Here is a 24332-nt window from a genome sequence, read left to right on the forward strand (position 1 = left end):
CTGGGGAGTTTGGTTCCCTTTTTCCGTTCTTTCCTCGCCTATTTTAGTGGTTATCCTTGGTATCCTTTGTGATCCCTTCCCGGTTGCTCTTGGTCTCCTGCCCCTGCTCCCTTACAATACCTGACCTCTGGATCTCAGCTGTGTCCATACCTGTAGACAGGGCCAGTGCTGCTCTCTGGTTCACAACACCTTACTTTACCTTCACTTTGCCTTCACTATATATTTTTAACTTGACTGCCAACAGACACATTCTCTCTCTTTCATCAGCATAAGTACGTTAATGTTGTCCAAACATAGTACATGTGTGGCAAAACCTAAGAATACAGTCCGGAAACCAATTCTAGCCGCTTCCTCTTATTTGAGTGACTGTGCTCATACTCTTCCTTTTTTGTGTTCGTCTGTGCATTGGCTCAGTCTGTATTGTGATGTTCGGGAAAATACAGTAATACTGGTAAGATACTGTAAGGACCAGGATGCTGAAGATTGTTCTCATGAAATTTGGTGAGTTTTTATAAACCAGACTTTGCTTCTGGTATATACTATATATATATATATATGCACAATAGATATTTGCCATGTTAACACATAAGTAAATGGATGTACAATTTACAAGTAATGTATCATTGATCTTCAGAAATTATCTACCGTTGGTATGAAACTGAGTTATTGAAGATTTAGCTATTTTTACGCTGAATAAACAAATATCTGCTATGGTTCATAAAAATTCCAACATAAATCTATATTTTTCAATACTCAATATTTGATATTCGTCGATATTTTTACTGACATAATCAGTCTGCATGAAATATTGCATTGTTCCAAACCAACTGAAATAAATACAAATGTTTTTTATTGCTTTATTTTCTATTTTTGATCGCAGCAGTGTATATCAGAAACATAACTGTGTTAGAAAAATAATATTTTCAAATAGATCTTTGAAAAATTAAAGATTAAATTTAAAAATGCAAATGGATTGTCCACACTTACTATATACACATTTTAACAACTACACAATCCGTATGTCAAATATCCTTCTTTTAGGAAAGCTATGTCTGAGTTTTTATGTTTTATAAGATATTCTTTAAAGTTGTACGCAATTTCATGAAAATGACATATGATAAACTGTATTCTGAACAGAATGTTTTAACAAAGACTCGTTCCCGGGTTGGGAACGAGTCTTTGCCCCAAGTGAAGGAGTTCAAGTATCTCGGGGTCTTGTTCACGAGTGAGGGTAGAAGGGAGCGTGAGATCGACAGGCGGATCGGTGCAGCGTCAGCAGTAATGCGGGCGTTGCACCGGACCATTGTGGTGAAGAAGGAGCTGAGCCGGAAGGCGAAGCTCTCGATTTACTGGTCGATCTACGTCCCAACCCTCACCTATGGTCACAAGCTTTGGGTAGTGACCGAAAGAACGAGATTGCGTATACAAGCGGCCGAAATGAGCTTCCTCCGTAGGGTGGCCGGGCTCAGCCTTAGAGATAGGGTGAGGAGCTCGGACATCCGGAGGGAGCTCAGAGTAGAGCCGCTGCTCCTTCGCGTCGAAAGGAGCCAATTGAGGTGGTTCGGGCATCTGATCAGGATGCCTCCCGGGCGCCTCCCTTTGGAGGTTTTCCGGGCTCGTCCAACTGGGCGGAGACCCCGAGGGAGACCCAGAGCCCGCTGGAGAGATTATATATCTCTCCTGGCCTCGGAACCCCCAGGAGGAGCTAGAATGCGTTGCTGGGGAGAGGGACGCCTGGAATACCCGGCTTTGCCTACTGCCCCCGCATTTTGTCTGTTTTTTTTACACAGTAAGATATGTACTGGATCTGGTTTAAGACTCATTTGAAAATGGCACATATGTTAAAATGGCTGTTGTGAGAACTCACCAATCATGTTATGCATTCCAAGAAAAGAGGAAACTTACCAATGGGTGATACATATAAAAATAATGAAAATAAAAGTATATATATATTTATAAAAGTATGCCTTAAGTATACCTTTTCTGAACTAAATCCCAGGTACTTCACTCCAAAAGTGAACATAGATCCTGGTCCTCAAAGTATCTCAATTTAGGACACAAAGGAGTAGTCCATAAATGGTATATTTAAAGTATAGCTCCAGGAAATACTTCAAGGGCTGGTTCCTCAGACATTGATTAAGCCTGGTCCTTGACTTAAAACATTTGTGGAGATCTTCATTTAATCTTCTTTGTCAAGAACTGGGCTTAATCCATGTCTATGGAACCGGCCCTAATTATACAGAAAATGGGCCAGTTAGGTTTAATACACTTTAAGTGTTTAAATACAATGAAAACGTATTTGCCATCATATTTTCTCCTGATTAGCTCTACTACTGCATATTTTTCACACTGATTGGTTTCAGATTCTTTAAACAAAATTCAATATTAGACAAAGGGAACCTGAGTAAACACTTTTCTAAACTATTGTTTCATTGCTTTAATGAAAAAACTTATCAAACATCCACGTCACCCCTGTGGAAAAGTAGCTGCACCTGACGATACATTTTATATTGATTAATCTCACAATTCTTTTAGAGTCATCAATTACAATGACTAATTTGAGTATTTTTTGATTACTCACTGAATATAACAGTTAATTTATGAAGAATAAATATGAAAAATTTGGATTTCAACATTAATTCAACTGTTTTCTCATTTAAAAAGTAGTGCAACAAATTACAGAGGGAATTATTCTTATTATGTTAAAAATGTAAAAATCAGTTTCACAATTAAAACATAAAATGCTAAAATAAAATTCAACTAACAGTTGAATAACAAAAATGAGTGCAATCTAAATCAAATGACATAAGATGGTAGAACTTTTTTAAAATCATTTTAAGTTATCGTTCAGGAATCAGATCTCGATAACACCCATACAGTCTCCCTGCCCCCCCTCCCCCCCACCATCTTGAAGCTATCTCCTGTGCTGCTGTTTGGAAAGACTTTACAGGAATGGACTCAAAGGATGTGTTTTGTAGAGATTTCCAGAGACCCTTTATCATGTGGAGGTAGAGTAGAGAGAGAGAGAGCAAAGATGGTGACATAAGCCTCTCTACTCAGGAAGATGGCGGCTTGCTCAAAGGGCTTTAGAACTTGCTCCAGCTCCTTCAATATGCTCCACTGGTCACTTTTTAGATCCAGGTAATTATATAACAGGGAGCCAATGGACGTCGGTGAGCAGGGAGGTGATGTGAGAATGTCAGGGGACATTGAATACCAGACGTGCTGTAGCATTCTGGATCAATTGGTCTGACGGCAGATGCTGGAAGGCCAGCCAGCAGAGAATTGCAGTAGCCAGGACAGGTCCATTGCTTGGACATAGTAGGTGGTGAGGAAGGGACGGATTCTCCGGATGTTGTACAGGAAAAACCTGCAAGCCTGGGTTACTGCTGCAATGTTCTCGGAGGAGGACAGCCTGCTGTCCACCACCAGGTTTCTTGCATTTTGTGATGAGGTCACTGGTATCCCCTAGTGCAATGGAAAATCAGGGAAGGGAGAGGTTAGAGCAGGGATGAAGTGTTGGGTGTCATTGGCATAACAATGATATGACATACCATTAGGGGAGATAACAGATCTGGTGTAGATGGAGAAGAGGAGGGGAACGAGGACTAAGCCCTGGGGGACTTCTGTAACAAAGTAGATACTTTGTTACATGATGAGGAGTTGATACTTTACCAGCCCAAGTCACCTGGGAGGACCGGTTAGGCCAGATGGATGCATTCCATTGTTAAAATAGTCAAAAACGTCTTCCTGGGGAGCACGGGGAGGTTTCACCACTGACCTCAGTCATACAGCCCTACGTCTGAGTAAATATTTCTGAGGAAGATAGTGAAAACACTGTTGACTCCACAACAGAGGGCAGTTTCAGTGAAGTGACCCCATTTAATATTGGTGAGCATCTAAATACTGTGGCACCTAGGGGTTGGTTCTGAAAGTGGGCGGGCACAGCTGAAAACCAGACACGTGAGTCAGCAATATCAGAAAAATAATCTTTATTTTTTCTGTTCTCTCTTTTTTTCTTCATTGAGTATTTTTGACCATGGTGTAGTTCTTTCTTGGCTGAGGAGCTTCCAGCTGATGTACATCACTGGATGTTCCACCCCTTCCTGGATCTGTGACAGTACTGCGCCAAGGTCCACTTCCGAGACGTCGGTTTGCAGCACAAAGGGTTTCTGTAAATCTGGGGTGATTAGTACAGGTTCCTCCCCCAGGGCTGCTCGTAAGGCCTGGAAGGCTCCGGTGGCGAGGGGGTTCCACTGGACCCGGTTGGGCTGCTCCTTTTTGGTGAGGTCGTGTAGAGGGGCTGGTCGTGCTGTGAACCCAGGGATACATTATCGATAGTACTCCAACAGACCCAGGAATATCCTCACCTGCTTCTTTGTGGCCGGTTGGGGCCAGGTGATGATGCTGTTGACCTTGTTCGACTGGGGCTTCACCCACCCCCTCCCGACTGTGCCCACTTTGCAGGGTTAGCCATCAGCCCGGCCTCCCTCAGTGACATCAGCACGGCTTCGACTCTGCCGACATGACTGTCCCAGTCGGTGCTGTGGATGATGATGCTGTCGAGGTAGGCTGCCGCGTACGTCTGATGGGGCCACAACACCTAGTCCATCAACCGCTGGAACGTGGAACGTGGCCGGGGCCCCGTGCACACCAAAGGGGAGTACCGTATACAGGTAGAGGCCCATGGGGGTCGCAAAGGGCACCTTCTCCCTGGCACAGGGGGTTAGGGGGACTTGCCAGTATCCCTTTGTCAGGTTTAGGGTACTGATGAACTGGGCAGGTCCCAACCGCTCAAGGAGTTAGTCCGATCTTGGCATCTGGTACGCATCACACAGGGAGATGTCGTTCTGCCAGCGGAAGTCATTACAGAACTGCCAGCTCCCATCCGGCTTGGGGACCAGCACCACTGGGCTGGACCAGGTACTGTGGCTTTCTTCAATGACCCCGAGGGCAAACATTTTTGGCACCTCCTCCTGTTTGGCATGTCGGCATGCTTCCGGGATGCTGTAGGGCCGTAGTTTCACCGTCTTCCCCAGTGCTGATGTCATGGCCGATTAGGTGGGTGCAAGAAGATGTCCCGGTTCCGATCCACCAGTCCACGTAGGGCTTGCATCTGCTGTGAGGTCAGCTGCTCCCTAATCCTAATGTCAGGGATTGGTGGTGGGACACACTGGGCAGAGAGGACTTGGGTCGGAGCCATGGGCAGCTCGTGCCACCTCTTCATCAGGTTGACGTGCTAAATCTGGAGGCCATGTCATTGCCCCGGCTGTCTCACCCGGTAGTTCACCGGCCCCGTGCGCTCCATGACCTCATACGACCCATGCCATCGGGCCAGAAATTTGCACTCGCTGGTGGGGACTAAGATCATTACTTTGTCTCCTGGGACAAATTCTCTCACCTGCGCTCCACGGTTATACAACCTGGCTTGCTCCTGTTGCACCTGTTCCATGTGGGCCCTCATCATGGGCCAGATCTGGGCCATCCGCCGGTCCATTTGCTCCACATGCTCAATCAGGCTGGGGTTTTGGGACGGTTGCTGCTCCCAGGCCTCCTTCGCCAAGTCCAGTAATCCCCAGGGTCGTCTGCTATAGAATAGCTCGAAAGACATGAAGCCCATCGCGCTCTGGGGTACCTCTCGGACAGAAAAGAGGAGATAGGGTTAGAGTTGGTCCCAGTCCTTACCATCGGTATCGATCATCTTCCTCAGCAGGATCCTCAGCAGTTAGGACCCCTGACATGAAACATGTCCCTTGGTCTGTCAGTACTTCCTCTGCTATCCTGACCCAGCTAAAAAGCAGGAACAACTCCTTGGCGACCACCTTTCCTGTCGCGATGCTGAGCAGGATGGCTTCTGGATAGCGGGTCGCGTAGTCTAGGATCACGAGGATATACCGATGTCCCGGGCTGGACTTTGGCAAGGGCCCCAAGATGTCCATCGCAATCCTCCTGAATGTGGGACGAGCAGCTGCTCGACTTCCTCCCCGTCTGTTACAGACGCGATAAAGCAGGTCATGTTTTACCCGGAAGAAGGGATAAGCCAGTGTACTCACCATCCTCTGTGGTTCTCCATTGATGTCTCTGGCATCTCTCCATGCTTGAGCAAACTTTGGCTCATTTAGTTGGGCGATGCCAAAGCGGGTGGGTGCTTCGGCCTCCTTGCCTAGACTGGTTGGGGGGGTACAGCGGGCAGCCCGTCGGGGCCATCGTGGCTTCATCTCCTTTGGAGAGCAGGGCCCCTCATCCCAATAGGTCTGGAACAATGGGCAGTCTCTTCCCATCAACACTGACACCACCCCCGCTCTCACCGAGTACGTCCCCCGTAGGGTAATTAGGTCCACTCACACCGTGGGTTATTTCCTGGCGTCCCCATGGATGCATGCCACAGCCACCTTTTCACCCCTCTTCGGTGTCCCACCCCTCCACTTGTACAGGGAATCTGGGGGCCTCCATGCTCTGGTGAACCTAGCAGGTGGTCAGGTAGGGGTGGGTGGGGCTGCTCGAACCACTGGCAGTGTGCATGGCAGGGCAGTTCCTGGCTAGGTGCCCCTCCTCTCTGCATCTCCATGCAGGCCGTGGTCGCCCCGTCTCTGTTCTGTCCTGGCGATTTGGGTCTGGGTGTGGCGGTGGGCCTATGGTCGTGCGGCCTGGTCATCAACCATCAGGTCACATCCCCTGTGTGACCTGATGGTTTTCGAGGAGGGCCACTAGGAGTTCCACGGAGGCAGGTCCCACCTGGGCGACATACTTTTTGGCCTCTGTCGGTCAGGCGCGGGAGCATCCGTCCAGAACCACCCTCTCCAACAGGGGTGGCCCCTCTCCCTCAGTCAGTCAGGACTCAAGGCGGTGATTTGGGACCAGGCGGGCTGGAGGCGTCATAGGACCATTCATGGTATCGCTGGGCTCTTGCGGGTAAGCTGAACCTGTAGGTATGCCTCAACATCATCGTCGCCCATCATCTTCGTCAAGACATCTTGTGGGGTTTGTCTCGGTCTGTCGTGTGGAGCTAGGCGACAGAGTTCGGCCACAGCTTCCTGTAGGGCCCGCTGGGACCACCTTGCATCTCGGCCAGGCTAAGGGCGGCAAATCGTCTCCTTCTTCTCTCTTCCCCAGGGGGCATTGCTTCCATTCACTCTCAAGCTCAAGAGTGTCTGTTCATCCACCCAGGCCCACTTTCACAGCATGGCATCAGCTGCCTGCATTCCACGCAAATCAACATATTTATGTAATCAGTGAGGTCGATTACGCCGATGTGTTGGCCAAGCACACATTTTATAACTGGTTTCACCACCTTTAGCAATAATTGCAAGTGTTCATGGTTTCTTCAATAATGAGACGTTGTCAGGGTCCCAAGGCACCAAAGAATCCAAACACCATCACACTAACTTCATCATGTTTCACTTTTGCTATGCTGTTCTTTCGATGAAATGCTGTATTTGTTCCACTAGCAAATCACCCATGTGCTTTTTTCCATTGTCAATGTGTCCTTGGAGGTATTCTGGCAGGCCAGCCACTCCTGGGAAAATCACCAATTGTTCTCCATTTCGTGATAATGGCTCTCACTGTGGTTCGGTGTACTCCCAGAGCCTTGACATGGCTTTTATAACCTTTTCCAGACTGATATACTTCAACACCTTTCTCAACTATTCTGGAGTTTCCTTTGATCATGGCATACCAAAGCCATGTATTTGTTGAAATTAAAGCAGTTCTGCGAAGCAAAGTGGGATAAAATAACTCTAAAATACAAATGAGATGATAGATTTGACCATTTGTAACAGGATGACACCATACATCTCAGATCCTTATCATACAGGTAGGAATAGGTAGAGACAGGTTAGATGAGCATCCCAGGAACTTTATTTTTTGGGAATATCATAACATCTTTGAATAAAATTCAGATTGAGGTAACAATTTTTTCATGGATTCAGATAAAATTCTGCCAATATTGTTTCCACGTCCCATGTGTGTAATGAGAACCGATTGGAACCATTTGCAGACACTAAGATGTAATTGATAATAGGCTTTAATAACAGTTCCACACAAAAAGGTCAATGCATGGCAAAGCAGTTTTGTGGTCATGTCCAGGCAAAGGGTCAGGGTCCAAGCAACCAGAGAAATGTGGAGAAGGCGGGTTGAAGTCCGAAAACAAGCAGAGGTTGAAGCCGGGAGGTCAAGCAGTGGGGGGCTGGAGAACAGGAGGGTAGAAGGGCAGGAGACGGATACAGGAAGCAGAACGACTGGAGCAGGACTGGACAAACACTGAACACAGAACACATAAACAGAAGCAGGTAGGCTTATATGCAACACTAATGAAGAGACAATGAGAAACCGCAACTGCGTTCCTCCGGACCATACCCCTCCCAATCGACTAAGGGAGTTGTAGGCGTACTTTATCCAGGGAAGACAGTTGACCCAGGTAGTGGTGGTCCCCTCAATCAGGCAGTGCAGCCCTTTCCCTAACTCTTGATTGAGCTGTTCATTGCCGTCCATTGGTCTCGGGATGAAACCTGGAAGACAGGTTGGGTGTGGCTCCAATGAGAGTGCAGAAGGCTCGTCAATATCTACTGGCAAGGGGGGGGGGGGCTGTTGGAGACAAACTCCTGGGGAAGACTATGGAGTTAAAGAAAATGTATGACTAGTAGCAGCAGTCTCCTTGGCGGTGGGAAGTCTGGGTAACACCACAAAATGAATCGCCTTAGAAATGGTCAGATGGTCCCTCAGAAACAGGTAAGCTAGTAACAATATCCAATGTGATATAGGACTAGGGATGATGAAGTAGGTTGAAGAAGGCCACCGGGGCATTGGTTACTGGATTTGGCACAGGCACAAATGTTGCAAACCGCAACAAATTTGGCAGTGTCCTGTTTCATGGTGGACCACCAGAAACGATGGGACAGCATAGCTATAGTGCTGTTGGTTGCAGGGTGGCAGGCGAGACGAGAGGCCTGAGCCCTTGCAAGAACTTGGGAGTGTACGAATTCATGGATATAGAAACAAGCCTCTAATAGTGTTGCTAAGACCTGGTTCAGCAGCAAGAGCCTCCTCCACAACTCTGACAATATCCAGCCTGGCCGGGGGCCACCAAACACCTGGCAGGAAGCACTGACGTTGGACCTGCCTCTTCCTCAGGCAGGGTGTACAGGCAAGACCAAACATCAGGTTTTATGTTTTTAGATCCCGGTTGATAGGACAGGGTGAAATGTAACCCCGCAAAAAAACAGGGACCAACAGGACTAGCGAGGGTTGAGCCTGCGGACTGAATAGAGGTAGGTTGCAATGATCAGTCCACACGAGGAATGGGATGGAGGCTGCTTCTAACCAATGGTGCCACTCCTCAAATGCCATCTTGACCGCTAGTAACTTCGATGCAGTAATTTTTTTCTGCCAAAGAGAGGCAATCATCCTCTGCTCTCTGTGACAGTACAGCCCCCACTCCGGTGTTGGAAGAGTCAATTCCACACCAAACTGCTTACTTGGATCAGGTGGGGACAGGACAGGTGATTGATTAAGTTCCTTGAAGGTCGTGTTAGCTTCCATAGTCCAGTGGAAAAGGGTTTGGTAGATGTGAATGTAGTGAGAACAGTTAGGTTAGCCAATCCGAGGAAGCGTTGAAGTTGTTTGCGGTTTTTTGGTTCAGGCCATTCCTGAACCACTCTCACTTTTTATGAGACCATTTCAAGTTTTCCCTGTGAAATGACAAAACCCAGGAACTGTACAGATGACAAACATGTCCTTCAGGGGTCCTGGAAAAGACTTAGACTCTTGGTAGAACTTAGACTCATGTCCCCAAGCACGTTGTCCATGGCCTGGAAGACCGCCGGAGCATCAGTGAGCCCAAATGGCATTGCCAGGTACTTGTAGTGGCCGGATTGGGTATTGAATGCCATCTTCCACTCGTCCCCCTCTCGGATCTGCACCTAGTGGTAGGCGTTATGAAGATCCAACTTAGTGAAAATGTTGCAGCCTTGCAAGGAGGAGAAAGCTGAAGAGATGAGTGGCAGGGGATTGTGGTTCTTGATGGTGATGTCATTAAGACCACGGTAGTCTATGCAGGGGCATTTCATAATGAGCCATCGTTCTTTTCCACAAAGAAGAATCTAGCTGGCTCCTGCTGGACATGAGGATGGGTAAATGATTCCGGAAGCCAATGATTCGGCGATGTATCTGTCCATAGCTTTGGTCCCAGGAGTAGAAAAAGAACATTGGCTCGGGGGTGAGGTTCCTGGAAGCAGTTTGATGGAGCAGTCATAGGCAAGGTGAGGCAGAATGGAGCAGGATCAGGAGATTGTGCTATTCTAGGCATTTTGGTGAGATTGATTGCCTCCTGCCTCTGAGGTGGCTGGGTACTCATGAAGCTGGCTGCGGAGTTGGCAGGTGGCATTTCGGACTACAGCCTGTTATAACACCCCGAGTCCAGTCAATCTTTGGGTTATGTTTGCAAGCCGTGGTGATCCTGGCACAAAGGATCTAATGGGGTAGCCCAGGTGTGTGTCTACTAAACTAGTAGGTGTGGTCCTCGGATTGCCCTGCCTCCTTCCCGCAAAGCAAGCTGCACCTGGCACGACATCTGAAACCATTCTGTGTGAAAAATAATAGAGGAAATCAGGAAGGGGGCAAATACTTTTTCACTGCACTGTATATACTTAAAGCATACTTAACCCTCTGGGGTCGGCACTGTCACTGGGAACACCGACACAATCAGATCAACTTTTCTTTCTATTTGGATGACTAACTTTGTGAGATTTTACCATACAGATGCGACAAACATATTGAGAGAAACCTTAGATTGATAATATTAATAGTTTTAAACATTTTAAATTTGATGAATAAGACCACTGTGATTTCTTCATTATTAATATATGAGTTTCGCTCCATGTGAATACTGGCCCAAACTTGATGTACTCCAGTATCCTTAGAGAATTAACTTACAAAAAAAGTAGTGCATGAGGGTGAATGTACTGTTGGAACTGGATCCAATTACATTTAAAAATAAAAATGTTTTTACAGCATTATTATTAAAATGAAGATATCAAAGTATGTGTAACATTGCTGCAATTTTCCTTGTTTCACTCCAACAGCTTACCTTCTGACTGTCAGTTTACCGGCAGGTAAGAGGAGTCTCTAAACTGATCATTCATTTTAGAGTGCAGTCCTCTCTACGAGCACCTGGTGGTTGAGCTGCACGTTCACGCCTGTTCTCAGTTCTGGTTCCTCAGTGGTGGAATGACTTGCCTACCACTGTCAGGACAGCAGAATCCCTCCCCCTATTTTGACACAGACTAAAAACACACCTTTTCAAACTGTACCTTAGTCCTCCATCTTGATTTCCCCCGGCCCCCTTTCTGACATCCCTATCCCTCCTGTCTAGCCCCCCAAAAAATAAAATTAAATAAAATAATAGCACTTATGACGACTATATGTTTAGAACAACACTTCATGTGTATTTTACTAGTTATGTATGTCATGCTTGAACTTGTGGAAGAACCTATGCACTTGTAAATCGCTTTGGATTAAAAGCGTCTGCCAAATGACAAAAATGTAAAAATGTAAATGTAATGTAATGTCTCTTGTTAGTGCACGCCAAGATTTCCAGTGTCCAGTCTGTTGCTCCGCTTCTCTCTGTGACTTTTAGATGGGGCTCAGATCAGACTAGTCAATGGGAATGGATCGTGCTCTGGGAGAGTGGAGGTCTATCACAGTGGCCAGTGGGGAACCGTGTGTGATGATGACTGGGATATGAAGGATGCTGCAGTGGTGTGCTGGGAGCTGGGCTGTGGCACAGCTGAGTCTGCTCCAGGTGGAGCCCAGTTTGGCCAGGGGACTGAAGGAATTTGGATGGATGAAGTTAGCTGTACAGGCAGTGAACCTTCACTCTTGATCATGGGCCAGAACTTCACCATCAACTGCTCCACTGTGCCACAGTACCCAGGAGATTCTACCTCAGCTTCACAGGGTCCAATGTAACTGAGGCATAGTTTGCTGTCAATAATTCTATCTCCTTCATATTTTCAGCCGCAGATGTTTCCCACAGTGAGACCACAGTATCTGGGTATGAATTCAGCTCTCCTGCCAGCACACCGCTGCCTCTCACTGTCACAGGTAGGAAGCCAACAGTTACTCTGGGCCTCATTCACTTTTCTTCAGTTCTTCTTACTTGTTCTTGATAAAAGTTCCTCCAAAAAACAAAAGATTTTGTGTATCCCAGGCGTGGACGAATGGTAATTGTTTGTTAATAGAATGCGTACACTTCTTCATGTTGATTTGTAATGTAAACATTCTAGCAGTCCCATAAAAGGTATGCCGCCTTTAGGGGCTTCTGCAAACGTCAGCCATTCCATGCTCTCCGCAAAAACGTATCTTCACCTCATATGCATGGTCTCTAAAGATGCAATCTCTTCTCAAGGCACAATTAGCCAAGTAATCCAAAAGCAACAAATGTATCAGGATTATAGAAGGTATAGTTTTTGGAATTGAGTCTTTATTATAATAAAGGCAGGTCAACAGAATCAGCAGGGATAAGTTTGTATATAAAAGTCCAGACAATGGGTGCAAATCATAGTCGTGGTCACAAGTGAAGGGTCAAAAACAAACAGGCAAATCAGACAGAATTGGTATCCAGAAGGCAAAGTCGAAAAACAGAAACAGGTCAATATACAGCGGTTCAGTACAAGACAGACGGGATAAACAAAACGCGGAAGTCCGAAAAAGGTACCGGGTATCATTCAGAATTAAATGCTGGAAAGTACATTCCAATCTGGTGATGTACTGAACAAACAGCGGGGACATGACAACTGGTTTCATCTGTGAAACATGAAACACCGGATGGATGTCGCATAGGGGAGGTGGGAGGCAAAGTCTGACTGCAGAGGGGGTGAGAATATGGGTGATGGTGAAGGGGCCAATGGAAACATAGGTGGCTTATAGCCCAGGCAGCAGGCGAATGGAGATAACCTAGTGGAGGAGATGGGCAAAGAGTTATAGGCGTACTCAATCCAGGATAGGTTTCCACCTGGGAGGCCGGTGATTTCTCCATCATGCAGCAGAGTGTCATCTCTAGCTCCTTGTTGAAACGCTCCATCTGCCAATTGGTCTGGGGGTGGAAGCCGGACAATAGCTGTGGTTTGGCACCAATGAGTTGGCAGAAGGCCTACCAAAAATAACTGGAGAATTGAGGGCGTTGATCCAAGGTTACCTCCAGGGGAAGGCCGTGCAGGCGGAACACATGAAGGACTAAGAGTTCAGCCATCTCTTTAGATGAAGGAAGCTTGGGTAGGGTGATGAAGTGCCCACATTTGGAGAACCGGTCTCCCGCTATCAGGACAACGGACATTCCCTTGGCGACAGTGACAAAGTTCAAGGCCATGTGGGACCACAGGCAACAGGGAACAGGCAGAGGTTGGAGGAGTACTTCAGGGATGCTTCAGGGATGAAGAGACGGCTGGCCAAAGTGTTGTCAGTGGTGTCCCTCTCAAGCAGATGATGCCACTCCTCAAAGGCCAACTTCACTGCCAGGAGTTCCTGGTTGTCGATACTGTAGTTCCTTTCCTTGGGAGAGAGTCGGTGAGAGAAGGGTGGACCTTCTTGTCCAGGGACTGCTGGGACAGCACAGCTCCAACCCCAGTGTCCACCTGGGTCCCCGGAGGTGTCCACCTGGAGGGTGAAGGCGGAGTTGGCGGTGGGTGTCCAGCGGAAGGTGACCTTGCTGGAGGTCAAGGCTGACAAGAGAGCGGCAACAGAGCTGTAGTTACGGATGAACCTCCTGTAAAAATTGGCAAACCCAAGGAAGCATTGGAGCGCCTTGTGGTTCGTAGGAGGGGGCCAATTAGCTACAGCAGAGGTCTTTTCCCAATCTATATTGAGCTGCCCCCAGGAGACGACAAGGATGAGGAATTGGATGGAGAGTTGCTGAAACTCACACTGCTAGGCCTTGACAAAGAGACAATTCTCCAGGAGGCGACGGAGCACTTGGCGGACGTGGTGATGTGTTCCTCCAAGGTAGCAGAAAAGAAGAGGATATTGTCCAGGTAAACAAATATGAAGCGGGTGATCATGTCCCGGAGGACATCGTTGATAAGGTTCTGGAAGACAGCCGGAGCATTGATGAGCCCAAACGGCATCACAAGGTATTTTTTAGTGGCTGCTCAGGGTGTTGAAAGCCTTCTTCCACTCATCGCCCTCACGGATGCGGACCAGGTGGTGGGCATTGCGGAGATTGAGCTTGGTAAAGTACTGGCATCTTAGTAGTGAAGAGAAGGCTGAGGAGATGAGTGGGATGGGGTAGCGGTTCTTGATGGTGATGTTGTTGAGCCCACGGTAGTTGATACAAGGTTGTAGGGACTTGTCCTTTTCTACACAAAGTAGAACCCAGATGAGGATGAGGGATGGATCAGACCGGCAGCCAGGGAGTCCCCAATGTACTACTCCATGGAGAGGATCTCTGGGACTGACAGGGAGAAGAGACGACCTCTAGGAGGAGTGGGGCCGGGGTACAGCTCAATGACACAGTCATAGGAGCGGTTAGGAGGCAGGGAGCAGGGATTTGCTGAAGACCTGTCCAACACCGTGGTAGACAGGTGGGGTCTCGGGAGCATCAGGAACGGACTCGGGCTGGTTGGAGGCAAACTGGAGGCAGGACATCGGTGACAGTTGGGGCTCCAGCCCATGATGGTTCCCCGGACCCAGTCAACTTGGGGGTTCTATTGGAGGAGTCAGGGTCTGCCCAACACCACAGAAACCAGGGGAGACTTCACATTGTAGAAGGTGATCTCCTCCTGGTGGTTGCCTGAGATCTGCAGCCAAACTGGGGAGGTGTCCACTGCAGTCAAGGGAGCGGAAGTGAGCAGCTAAAATGGCTGCCTTGCAGACATCACTGTGGGATGGAATGTGCCAAATGTGAAATCATTTTCTTACACAATGCAAATAAAATACACTGATCAGCAACCATCTGCTTAAACCAGTTCTTCATTATTAAAAATGCTTGAAACTGTATACACTTATCAATAAACACGTAATATTTAATCATATGATATCCGTACTTAGATACTTACAAAAGCAGATCATCATAATATCAAGTTTAATTTTTAAATTAAAATGGAGGGGGGGGGGGGTGTTGTGTGCGTGCTTTGTTATTGAAATTGTCATGGCGGTTGGGACAGAGGAACCAAAAGCAGCAGCTCTGGACTAGGGAGTAGACAATTGCACAGAATCAGGAGATGTAGAGATACGGAGAGACAGATGCAAATACTTAGCTGAAACTAAGCAAGTAATCAGTGATAGAATAGGGAGGCGGAGTTACAGAACAGAATTGAAACTGGAGATGCGTTCATAAGTTAGTTACGTGATTTAAATTACAAATACTCAAAACTAGTGAAGGTTAGTTGGTTAGTTTGATGAACATATTAGTGTGTTAGTTGGGATTAGTATATTAGTGCTATGTACAAACATGAAATGGAGAGAAAGCAGGAAGTAAGGAATGCAAGATTGGAAGAAAGGTTGAACCCCGGAACTACCGTAAACACCCTAATAGTGGGGCATGCAGACAGGGGAGTGACTCAGGCTCGTAAACATTCAGACACAGACATCACAGGGGAAGACGAGCGCAAAGACTAATGAATATAAACAGAACACCAGACATTCATGTGAAAAATAATAAATTACAAGAATAACGATAATAAACAATGATAAACTAACAGACAGAACTCAGGAACATAACAGAAATATCTTGGTACGTACTGGTGTTCAGGATGACGTCTATCTGAACAGATGCTCCAGGACCTGTAGAATTTTTCATATGTAGCAAGAAATAAAGACCTCCTGTCATATTTTAAAATACATGGCATCTAATCCTAAATCAATTTCACCCTTCTTCCCTCCGTTGGAATTACATGGTACTGCATGTGGTGAAGTCTATGTTGGAATACATCCCATGCATTTTTAAATATGGAGGGTCTTTATTTTTATTTTTTTAAATTCTATAGACATGATTATGAACACCAGTTCATACCAAGACATTTAAATAACAAAACAAATGCACTATTAATTATTTATGAATATGTTTCATAAAGCATTCCCAAGGTGTCGAAAAAGGTCTCCAAAAAGGATTACTCACCCTAATGAACCTGCATCACCTCCTTAATATTTTCAGCTTCAGAAGCTTCAGTATCTGGACGTAAATTCAGCTCTCCTGCCAGCACACTGCCACCTCTCACTGTCATAGGTAAGGAGCCAAACCTGACCATGTGTCTTCATTTAATTTAACCTGTTTGAGTGAGAGCCTGTCAATGCAATCTTTAACCATTATTTTATCAATGTTGTTTAACCGGGGCAATATGTGCCCTATTAGTGTAAAGAATCACTCCGTTGGACTGGATTTTACTGTTATCAACTGCACACATCACTTAGCCCTTATCAATTGAAATGCCATAGGCCAAGCCAAAAGAACATCCCCGTAGACCTAAATGTTAAATGGTAATTCTGCTGACGTCAAGTTTATTAATAGTCCTTATTTCCTTGTTAATAATACATTAGTACAGATTCCTGCTGGCAGAAGTTGGCGACATGTTTGCAAACCAACATTAATATGGAGATTTTCTGCAATTGGTCTAAAATATCACATGGGTTGCTGTGTTGGATGCATTCACTGAACTGTGTAAGATCCTCTTCAGTATTTTCTTATGTCCTGTTAGGTTTCCAGATCAGACTTGTCAGTGGGAATGGAAGGTGCTCTGGAAGAGTGGAGGTCTATCACAGTGGCCAGTGGGGAACCGTGTGTGATGATGACTGGGATATGAATGATGCTGCAGTGGTCTGCAGGGAGCTGGGCTGTGGCACAGCTGTGTGTGCTCCAGGTAGAGCCCGGTTTGGCCAGGGGACTGAAGGAATTTGGATGGATGGTGTTGGCTGTACAGGCAGTGAATCTTCACTCTCACAGTGCTCACACAGACGGTTTGGAATTCACAACTGTGGTCATGGAGAGGATGCAGGTGTTGTCTGCTCAGGTAAGGGACTTATAATGTCTTTTATTGGGATACTCATTTTAAGGATGACATCACTACATTCAGACAAATTTACAGTGCTGACGTCAAGCTTATTAATAGCCCTTACATCCTTGATAATAATAATAATAACATTTTTGACTTTCAGTAATTAAGCTAGAGTGAGGTATATGTTTGTTCTCTAAGGAAAAAATCCCAAGTGTACCCTGAAAGGTACAATAATGTTTTATTTGGGTACTAATAAGTGCCTTTTCAAGCAAACATGGTATATGAATTATTAAAGCCTGGAAGAGTGGAGGTATATCACAGTGGCCAGTGGGGAACCTTGTGTGATGATGGCTGGGCTATGTATGATGCTGCAGTGATGTGCTGGGAGCTGGGCTGTGGCACAGCTGAGTTTGCTACAGGTGGAGCCCAGTTTGGCCAGGGGACTGAAGGAATTTGGATGGATGAAGTTAGCTGTACAGGCAGTGAACCTTCACTCTTGATCATGGGCCAGAACTTCACCATCAACTGCTCCACTGTGCCACAGTACCCAGGAGATTCTACCTCAGCTTCACAGGGTCCAATGTAACTGAGGCATAGTTTGCTATCAATAATTCTATCTCCTTCATATTTTCAGCCGCAGATGTTTCCCACCAGGGGGACTGTGTGTATGAGACCACAGTATCTGGATATGAATTCAGCTCTCCTGCCAGCACACCGCTGCCTCTCACTGTCACAGGTAGGAAGCCAACAGTTACTCTGGGCCTCATTCACTTTTCTTCAGTTCTTCTTACTTGTTCTTGATAAAAGTTCCTCCAAAAAACAAAAGATTTTGTGTATCCCAGGCGTGGACGAATGGTAATTGTTTGTTAATAGAATGCGTACACTTCTTCATGTTGATTTGTAATGTAAACATTCTAGCAATCCCATAAAAGGTATGCCGCCTTTAGGGGCTTCTGCAAACGTCAGCCATTCCATGCTCTCCGCAAAAACGTATCTTCACCTCATATGCATGGTCTCTAAAGATGCAATCTCTTCTCAAGGCACAATTAGCCAAGTAATCCAAAAGCAACAAATGTATCAGGATTATAGAAGGTATAGTTTTTGGAATTGAGTCTTTATTATAATAAAGGCAGGTCAACAGAATCAGCAGGGATAAGTTTGTATATAAAAGTCCAGACAATGGGTGCAAATCATAGTCGTGGTCACAAGTGAAGGGTCAAAAACAAACAGGCAAATCAGACAGAATTGGTATCCAGAAGGCAAAGTCGAAAAACAGAAACAGGTCAATATACAGCGGTTCAGTACAAGACAGACGGGATAAACAAAACGCGGAAGTCCGAAAAAGGTACCGGGTATCATTCAGAATTAAATGCTGGAAAGTACATTCCAATCTGGTGATGTACTGAACAAACAGCGGGGACATGACAACTGGTTTCATCTGTGAAACATGAAACACCGGATGGATGTCGCATAGGGGAGGTGGGAGGCAAAGTCTGACTGCAGAGGGGGTGAGAATATGGGTGATGGTGAAGGGGCCAATGGAAACATAGGTGGCTTATAGCCCAGGCAGCAGGCGAATGGAGATAACCTAGTGGAGGAGATGGGCAAAGAGTTATAGGCGTACTCAATCCAGGATAGGTTTCCACCTGGGAGGCCGGTGATTTCTCCATCATGCAGCAGAGTGTCATCTCTAGCTCCTTGTTGAAACGCTCCATCTGCCAATTGGTCTGGGGGTGGAAGCCGGACAATAGCTGTGGTTTGGCACCAATGAGTTGGCAGAAGGCCTACCAAAAATAACTGGAGAATTGAGGGCGTTGATCCAAGGTTACCTCCAGGGGAAGGCCGTGCAGGCGGAACACATGAAGGACTAAGAGTTCAGCCATCTCTTTAGATGAAGGAAGCTTGGGTAGGGTGATGAAGTGCCCACATTTGGAGAACCGGTCTCCCGCTATCAGGACAACGGACATTCCCTTGGCGACAGTGACAAAGTTCAAGGCCATGTGGGACCACAGGCAACAGGGAACAGGCAGAGGTTGGAGGAGTACTTCAGGGATGCTTCAGGGATGAAGAGACGGCTGGCCAAAGTGTTGTCAGTGGTGTCCCTCTCAAGCAGATGATGCCACTCCTCAAAGGCCAACTTCACTGCCAGGAGTTCCTGGTTGTCGATACTGTAGTTCCTTTCCTTGGGAGAGAGTCGGTGAGAGAAGGGTGGACCTTCTTGTCCAGGGACTGCTGGGACAGCACAGCTCCAACCCCAGTGTCCACCTGGGTCCCCGGAGGTGTCCACCTGGAGGGTGAAGGCGGAGTTGGCGGTGGGTGTCCAGCGGAAGGTGACCTTGCTGGAGGTCAAGGCTGACAAGAGAGCGGCAACAGAGCTGTAGTTACGGATGAACCTCCTGTAAAAATTGGCAAACCCAAGGAAGCATTGGAGCGCCTTGTGGTTCGTAGGAGGGGGCCAATTAGCTACAGCAGAGGTCTTTTCCCAATCTATATTGAGCTGCCCCCAGGAGACGACAAGGATGAGGAATTGGATGGAGAGTTGCTGAAACTCACACTGCTAGGCCTTGACAAAGAGACAATTCTCCAGGAGGCGACGGAGCACTTGGCGGACGTGGTGATGTGTTCCTCCAAGGTAGCAGAAAAGAAGAGGATATTGTCCAGGTAAACAAATATGAAGCGGGTGATCATGTCCCGGAGGACATCGTTGATAAGGTTCTGGAAGACAGCCGGAGCATTGATGAGCCCAAACGGCATCACAAGGTATTTTTTAGTGGCTGCTCAGGGTGTTGAAAGCCTTCTTCCACTCATCGCCCTCACGGATGCGGACCAGGTGGTGGGCATTGCGGAGATTGAGCTTGGTAAAGTACTGGCATCTTAGTAGTGAAGAGAAGGCTGAGGAGATGAGTGGGATGGGGTAGCGGTTCTTGATGGTGATGTTGTTGAGCCCACGGTAGTTGATACAAGGTTGTAGGGACTTGTCCTTTTCTACACAAAGTAGAACCCAGATGAGGATGAGGGATGGATCAGACCGGCAGCCAGGGAGTCCCCAATGTACTACTCCATGGAGAGGATCTCTGGGACTGACAGGGAGAAGAGACGACCTCTAGGAGGAGTGGGGCCGGGGTACAGCTCAATGACACAGTCATAGGAGCGGTTAGGAGGCAGGGAGCAGGGATTTGCTGAAGACCTGTCCAACACCGTGGTAGACAGGTGGGGTCTCGGGAGCATCAGGAACGGACTCGGGCTGGTTGGAGGCAAACTGGAGGCAGGACATCGGTGACAGTTGGGGCTCCAGCCCATGATGGTTCCCCGGACCCAGTCAACTTGGGGGTTCTATTGGAGGAGTCAGGGTCTGCCCAACACCACAGAAACCAGGGGAGACTTCACATTGTAGAAGGTGATCTCCTCCTGGTGGTTGCCTGAGATCCACAGCCAAACTGGGGAGGTGTCCACTGCAGTCAAGGGAGCGGAAGTGAGCAGCTAAAATGGCTGCCTTGCAGACATCACTGTGGGATGGAATGTGCCAAATGTGAAATCATTTTCTTACACAATGCAAATAAAATACACTGATCAGCAACCATCTGCTTAAACCAGTTCTTCATTATTAAAAATGCTTGAAACTGTATACACTTATCAATAAACACGTAATATTTAATCATATGATATCCGTACTTAGATACTTACAAAAGCAGATCATCATAATATCAAGTTTAATTTTTAAATTAAAATGGAGGGGGGGGGGGGGTGTTGTGTGCGTGCTTTGTTATTGAAATTGTCATGGCGGTTGGGACAGAGGAACCAAAAGCAGCAGCTCTGGACTAGGGAGTAGACAATTGCACAGAATCAGGAGATGTAGAGATACGGAGAGACAGATGCAAATACTTAGCTGAAACTAAGCAAGTAATCAGTGATAGAATAGGGAGGCGGAGTTACAGAACAGAATTGAAACTGGAGATGCGTTCATAAGTTAGTTACGTGATTTAAATTACAAATACTCAAAACTAGTGAAGGTTAGTTGGTTAGTTTGATGAACATATTAGTGTGTTAGTTGGGATTAGTATATTAGTGCTATGTACAAACATGAAATGGAGAGAAAGCAGGAAGTAAGGAATGCAAGATTGGAAGAAAGGTTGAACCCCGGAACTACCGTAAACACCCTAATAGTGGGGCATGCAGACAGGGGAGTGACTCAGGCTCGTAAACATTCAGACACAGACATCACAGGGGAAGACGAGCGCAAAGACTAATGAATATAAACAGAACACCAGACATTCATGTGAAAAATAATAAATTACAAGAATAACGATAATAAACAATGATAAACTAACAGACAGAACTCAGGAACATAACAGAAATATCTTGGTACGTACTGGTGTTCAGGATGACGTCTATCTGAACAGATGCTCCAGGACCTGTAGAATTTTTCATATGTAGCAAGAAATAAAGACCTCCTGTCATATTTTAAAATACATGGCATCTAATCCTAAATCAATTTCACCCTTCTTCCCTCCGTTGGAATTACATGGTACTGCATGTGGTGAAGTCTATGTTGGAATACATCCCATGCATTTTTAAATATGGAGGGTCTTTATTTTTATTTTTTTTAATTCTATAGACATGATTATGAACACCAGTTCATACCAAGACATTTAAATAACAAAACAAATGCACTATTAATTATTTATGAATATGTTTCATAAAGCATTCCCAAGGTGTCGAAAAAGGTCTCCAAAAAGGATTACTCACCCTAATGAACCTGCATCACCTCCTTAATATTTTCAGCTTCAGAAGCTTCAGTATCTGGACGTAAATTCAGCTCTCCTGCCAGCACACTGCCACCTCTCACTGTCATAGGTAAGGAGCCAAACCTGACCATGTGTCTTCATTTAATTTAACCTGTTTGAGTGAGAGCCTGTCAATGCAATCTTTAACCATTATTTTATCAATGTTGTTTAACCGGGGCAATATGTGCCCTATTAGTGTAAAGAATCACTCCGTTGGACTGGATTTTACTGTTATCAACTGCACACATCACTTAGCCCTTATCAATTGAAATGCCATAGGCCAAGCCAAAAGAACATCCCCGTAGACCTAAATGTTAAATGGTAATTCTGCTGACGTCAAGTTTATTAATAGTCCTTATTTCCTTGTTAATAATACATTAGTACAGATTCCTGCTGGCAGAAGTTGGCGACATGTTTGCAAACCAACATTAATATGGAGATTTTCTGCAATTGGTCTAAAATATCACATGGGTTGCTGTGTTGGATGCATTCACTGAACTGTGTAAGATCCTCTTCAGTATTTTCTTATGTCCTGTTAGGTTTCCAGATCAGACTTGTCAGTGGGAATGGAAGGTGCTCTGGAAGAGTGGAGGTCTATCACAGTGGCCAGTGGGGAACCGTGTGTGATGATGACTGGGATATGAATGATGCTGCAGTGGTCTGCAGGGAGCTGGGCTGTGGCACAGCTGTGTGTGCTCCAGGTAGAGCCCGGTTTGGCCAGGGGACTGAAGGAATTTGGATGGATGGTGTTGGCTGTACAGGCAGTGAATCTTCACTCTCACAGTGCTCACACAGACGGTTTGGAATTCACAACTGTGGTCATGGAGAGGATGCAGGTGTTGTCTGCTCAGGTAAGGGACTTATAATGTCTTTTATTGGGATACTCATTTTAAGGATGACATCACTACATTCAGACAAATTTACAGTGCTGACGTCAAGCTTATTAATAGCCCTTACATCCTTGATAATAATAATAATAACATTTTTGACTTTCAGTAATTAAGCTAGAGTGAGGTATATGTTTGTTCTCTAAGGAAAAAATCCCAAGTGTACCCTGAAAGGTACAATAATGTTTTATTTGGGTACTAATAAGTGCCTTTTCAAGCAAACATGGTATATGAATTATTAAAGCCTGGAAGAGTGGAGGTATATCACAGTGGCCAGTGGGGAACCTTGTGTGATGATGGCTGGGCTATGTATGATGCTGCAGTGATGTGCTGGGAGCTGGGCTGTGGCACAGCTGAGTTTGCTACAGGTGGAGCCCAGTTTGGCCAGGGGACTGAAGGAATTTGGATGGATGAAGTTAGCTGTACAGGCAGTGAACCTTCACTCTTGATCATGGGCCAGAACTTCACCATCAACTGCTCCACTGTGCCACAGTACCCAGGAGATTCTACCTCAGCTTCACAGGGTCCAATGTAACTGAGGCATAGTTTGCTGTCAATAATTCTATCTCCTTCATATTTTCAGCCGCAGATGTTTCCCACCAGGGGGACTGTGTGTATGAGACCACAGTATCTGGATATGAATTCAGCTCTCCTGCCAGCACACCGCTGCCTCTCACTGTCACAGGTAGGAAGCCAACAGTTACTCTGGGCCTCATTCACTTTTCTTCAGTTCTTCTTACTTGTTCTTGATAAAAGTTCCTCCAAAAAACAAAAGATTTTGTGTATCCCAGGCGTGGACGAATGGTAATTGTTTGTTAATAGAATGCGTACACTTCTTCATGTTGATTTGTAATGTAAACATTCTAGCAATCCCATAAAAGGTATGCCGCCTTTAGGGGCTTCTGCAAACGTCAGCCATTCCATGCTCTCCGCAAAAACGTATCTTCACCTCATATGCATGGTCTCTAAAGATGCAATCTCTTCTCAAGGCACAATTAGCCAAGTAATCCAAAAGCAACAAATGTATCAGGATTATAGAAGGTATAGTTTTTGGAATTGAGTCTTTATTATAATAAAGGCAGGTCAACAGAATCAGCAGGGATAAGTTTGTCTATAAAAGTCCAGACAATGGGTGCAAATCATAGTCGTGGTCACAAGTGAAGGGTCAAAAACAAACAGGCAAATCAGACAGAATTGGTATCCAGAAGGCAAAGTCGAAAAACAGAAACAGGTCAATATACAGCGGTTCAGTACAAGACAGACGGGATAAACAAAACGCGGAAGTCCGAAAAAGGTACCGGGTATCATTCAGAATTAAATGCTGGAAAGTACATTCCAATCTGGTGATGTACTGAACAAACAGCGGGGACATGACAACTGGTTTCATCTGTGAAACATGAAACACCGGATGGATGTCGCATAGGGGAGGTGGGAGGCAAAGTCTGACTGCAGAGGGGGTGAGAATATGGGTGATGGTGAAGGGGCCAATGGAAACATAGGTGGCTTATAGCCCAGGCAGCAGGCGAATGGAGATAACCTAGTGGAGGAGATGGGCAAAGAGTTATAGGCGTACTCAATCCAGGATAGGTTTCCACCTGGGAGGCCGGTGATTTCTCCATCATGCAGCAGAGTGTCATCTCTAGCTCCTTGTTGAAACGCTCCATCTGCCAATTGGTCTG

The 24332-nt window shown here is 46.1% G+C and overlaps 1 protein-coding gene across 4 annotated transcripts in view; it reads left to right on the plus strand.

Moving 5' to 3' along the window:
* The first annotated feature begins 399 nt into the window (after positions 1-399).
* The window catches only part of LOC133115310 (uncharacterized), a 40201-nt gene continuing 16268 nt past the window's right edge, over positions 400-24332 (plus strand). For 3 of the 4 annotated variants that reach the window (XR_009705624.1, XR_009705625.1, XR_009705627.1), the window contains exons 1-9: positions 400-501; positions 11079-11108; positions 12013-12099; positions 16145-16216; positions 16686-16997; positions 17617-17718; positions 21765-21836; positions 22306-22617; positions 23237-23338. The gene's annotated coding sequence lies outside the window, so the exon portion shown is untranslated. The remainder of the gene's footprint in view (positions 502-11078; positions 11109-12012; positions 12100-16144; positions 16217-16685; positions 16998-17616; positions 17719-21764; positions 21837-22305; positions 22618-23236; positions 23339-24332) is intronic. The other variant, XR_009705626.1, reaches the window with a different exon arrangement.

This window comes from Conger conger, chromosome 16, assembly GCF_963514075.1.
Source record: "Conger conger chromosome 16, fConCon1.1, whole genome shotgun sequence".
Lineage (NCBI taxonomy): Eukaryota > Metazoa > Chordata > Actinopteri > Anguilliformes > Congridae > Conger > Conger conger.